The following is a 3,338-nucleotide window of genomic DNA, read 5'->3' as shown; positions in this document are numbered from 1 at the left end:
AAGAACTATTTGTGAGACGTTGAACTTGCAAGCATTAGAACAAGTCTCTATAAATATAGGCTATTCTAAGAGTTGCAATAGATAGATATGTTATTTCCACAATCGATAAACTGTAGAGTTAACACAAAGCTTATCTATTGTTGTGCCACTGACACCCTCGGGCACATTGTACAAATAGTTTATGTTGGTGACCCGCCCACTGTTTTCTTCAATTAGTTTATAAAAAGGAAATTACACAAACTCAATATATGTTTAAAGATGTACAATAGAGACGAGCAATTTGATCAATTTAGCTTCTTTCCGCTCATGAATGGTCTGAAAATAGCTTTTGCTTTTCTTGAATTGCAATTTGATTTTGTTCACACAATAATTTGTGGGTAATTCGTGGCTTGTAAACATTTCAAAAGCAGCTGTGTTTGATACGTTGGTGGGACATGTTAGTTTTCACTGGAGAGATCCCCTGGTATTCTTTCCATTCCCCAACTGAATTAAACTCTTGCAATCTGCGTTCCAGTAACCACTCAAAAGATCAAAGTTTGCTTTTGTGACTATTCACCCACATTTGCTTAGTTAGTAGCTGCTGCAAACATCCGCAGGTGGGATTTTCACAAATGCCCAAGAGGTTTACATGGGACTATGCCACTAAATCCTTTAAATGCTTTTGAAAAATCCCACCCCTCCCTGTCCATAAGAACTTGATGAGAATATTTGGGGAAAGTAAAAATGTACCTTCCCCCCGCCCCGCCCTCCCAGGTGAAGCCAATTCCATTTTTATTTGAGCAAACATTTATAGGGCAGAGACCAGAGGTGTTCCCCCAGGTCTAGCACTCACCACTCTGTCACAGAACAGGCTGGGAGCAAGCTACTCTTGTTGAGAGCTTCCCTGGTCAGCACTGTGGGGAGTGGGGGGGGGGGGGGAGAAATGATCACCAGCCCTTCACAACAGAGATAGGGCCTTCATTTACTTTTGGGGAGTAGCTAGCAAAAGGCCCTGATGCTGAATGAGGCCTCTGAGCACTACTGAAATGATGGACATTTTAGGAACAGCTCTGAGGTGGTTCCACCCTTCCCCCATACTTCTAGGAGCATGTATGTCTGAAGAGAGAAGAGAGCTATTCCAGGGAGACAATCTCCCATAACTGTGCCATTAAGGCAGAGACGGCTGTTTATTTCCAGTGGCGTGGTATGTGGCATGCAGCTATTCTGCTATTAGTTTCTGTTTAAAGCTGGACACTTTGCCCTTGCTAGAGCAGACATATTTCACTCAAGCTTGAGCTGCGGAGGCAACTACCCTCCAGAAAAGCCTATTCAACCAGATGGGGATCGCTGGTGGCTCTGTTCCTGCAGTGTTTCTCAGAGCCTGTGGGCTCATTTCAGGTGGAGTGCAACACTAGTCTGCAGTCAGAACCCTCTGGGAAGACACTCTCACCTTCTAGAACAGAGGCAGAGAACCAGGCAACTCTCAACAGCAAGTACTTCACTTTGTTCTCTCCCTTTCTCCTCTGCTGCCTCCACCACAAGACTCTTGGGGAAGAGGGCACCATGGAGCTCAGTCATCCCCTCCTGGCAAGGAGGCAGAACAAGAATCCTATAGAACCCCATCAGGCTCCTCTGCTTCTTGCTAAAGAGGATGATCAAGGCAAGGGAAGCAAAGGTATCGACTAATCCCGGTGACAGGAGGACCCAATTTCCGCCCCTTTCCAGCAACTCTGCCACTCAAGCTTCTCTTCACCTCCCCTACTCCCAGTTACTTCTACTGAAGATGCTGCCTCTTCTAGCATGGCATTACAGCAATGGGATACAGGCTAGGGGAGTTGTTCTTTGTTGATGGCAGTTCCCATTTCATATACATTTTTCCTTTCCCGACTGGGTCCATAGTCAGTTTCCCCTTGGACACAGACTCACCTGACTCCCAAATAGAGAGGTAAGAGTAAGGACATTAAGCCTCCAAAAGGACTCCAGAAAGCTGCAGCTGCCTTGTCAGAGGAATGTGAAATGGCTCCTCCCTGGTCTTCAGAGTCTGAATTGGAAGATGACAAATTTCTCCAAGAAAGCAAAGTGGACCCCACTATATCCTGCTCTTTAAAACCACTGTAGTAAGAATAGTGAAAAATCCACTAAGGATCCCCCTAAAATGAAAAGCAAGGGAAAATTCTCTGTCCCTGAGTTAACTGAAAGTATAGCTGACGCGAGAGGCTATTAGCAGTCACTGTCTCTGTCATTTCTGCTTCACTGGACTAGAATTCTTGGCTTCTTTGGAAATAGCAGTTGTTTGGAAGATAGCTGAGTGCACACTATATAGAAAGCAGAGGTACGACCTCAACTAGTTAAACAGGACTTGCACATACGGGAGAATGCAGAAGAGTGGAGTTGGTCACTTGATTTACAGATACATACCTTTCTCATAAACAACGTATATTTTTAGACGTTTTGACCTATTCTTACCTCTTGTTTTTATACGGGTTCGATGTTAATTTGCTTAGTAGTATTCAACAAGCAAAACATTTTCTGGCATTAGAACCTCAAACCCAGATTACTGTTTATGTTGTATAAAAATACAAATATGCCAATTTAAATTATAACCTCTTAAACCCTTCCTGATCCTCCCCACCACAGCCTGCAATTCTTAAAGGGTAGAGTTAATCCCCTGGTAATCTTTCATCCCACTGACTCATCACTTAGCGATCTGCTTTATCTGCAATACCCCTGAGGTCAGCAGGGCACTGGGCAGGTGCCATCTTAGAAGGACCTGGAGATGCACACTTTACTGCAGGAAGCTTCAGGGAGCAGACAACAGACTGAAAGAAAAATGTGCCTCTAAAATCCAAAGGGGCTTTTAACTTAATTGTCAGTAGAACTGCAACTGTTTTTGTCATCTTTGCTCTGCCTTTGGGAGTCAGGACCATCAGCTGAGTTTCTGCCACACCAAAACAGGAGGTGATTGGCCAAGGAAGCTTCTTAACTGTACAAATAGTTTGTCCAATATAACCAAAGGAGGTGAAGGCTTTGCTCCATTACTCCAGTGTTGGCACAGGGAGTTATTTTAGTGTTCGGTGTATAGACAGTCTTTATACCACATTTTTAAGATCGTGTTGGGAGACTGAGAGGCAATGTAACAGTCCAAGCAATAAGGGAGGAACAGACATTTCAAGGCAGAAAGTGACTGAGAAACTAGTAATTTATGGTGAGTTCTTGAATTCAATAATTCATCCCACACACCCAAGTACACATCAACCTTTCAAGTCTCAAAACGTGGGCCAGAGTCCCCAGTGTTAGAAGCTTTAAACAATGTGATACTGGCTCCTTTAACTTCAGTTTCATGACCACATTCTTGATAT

This window comes from Trachemys scripta, chromosome 9, assembly GCF_013100865.1.
Source record: "Trachemys scripta elegans isolate TJP31775 chromosome 9, CAS_Tse_1.0, whole genome shotgun sequence".
NCBI lineage: Eukaryota > Metazoa > Chordata > Testudines > Emydidae > Trachemys > Trachemys scripta.
The sequence above is the reverse complement of the archived record's forward strand: the minus strand, read 5'-3'. Positions refer to the sequence as shown.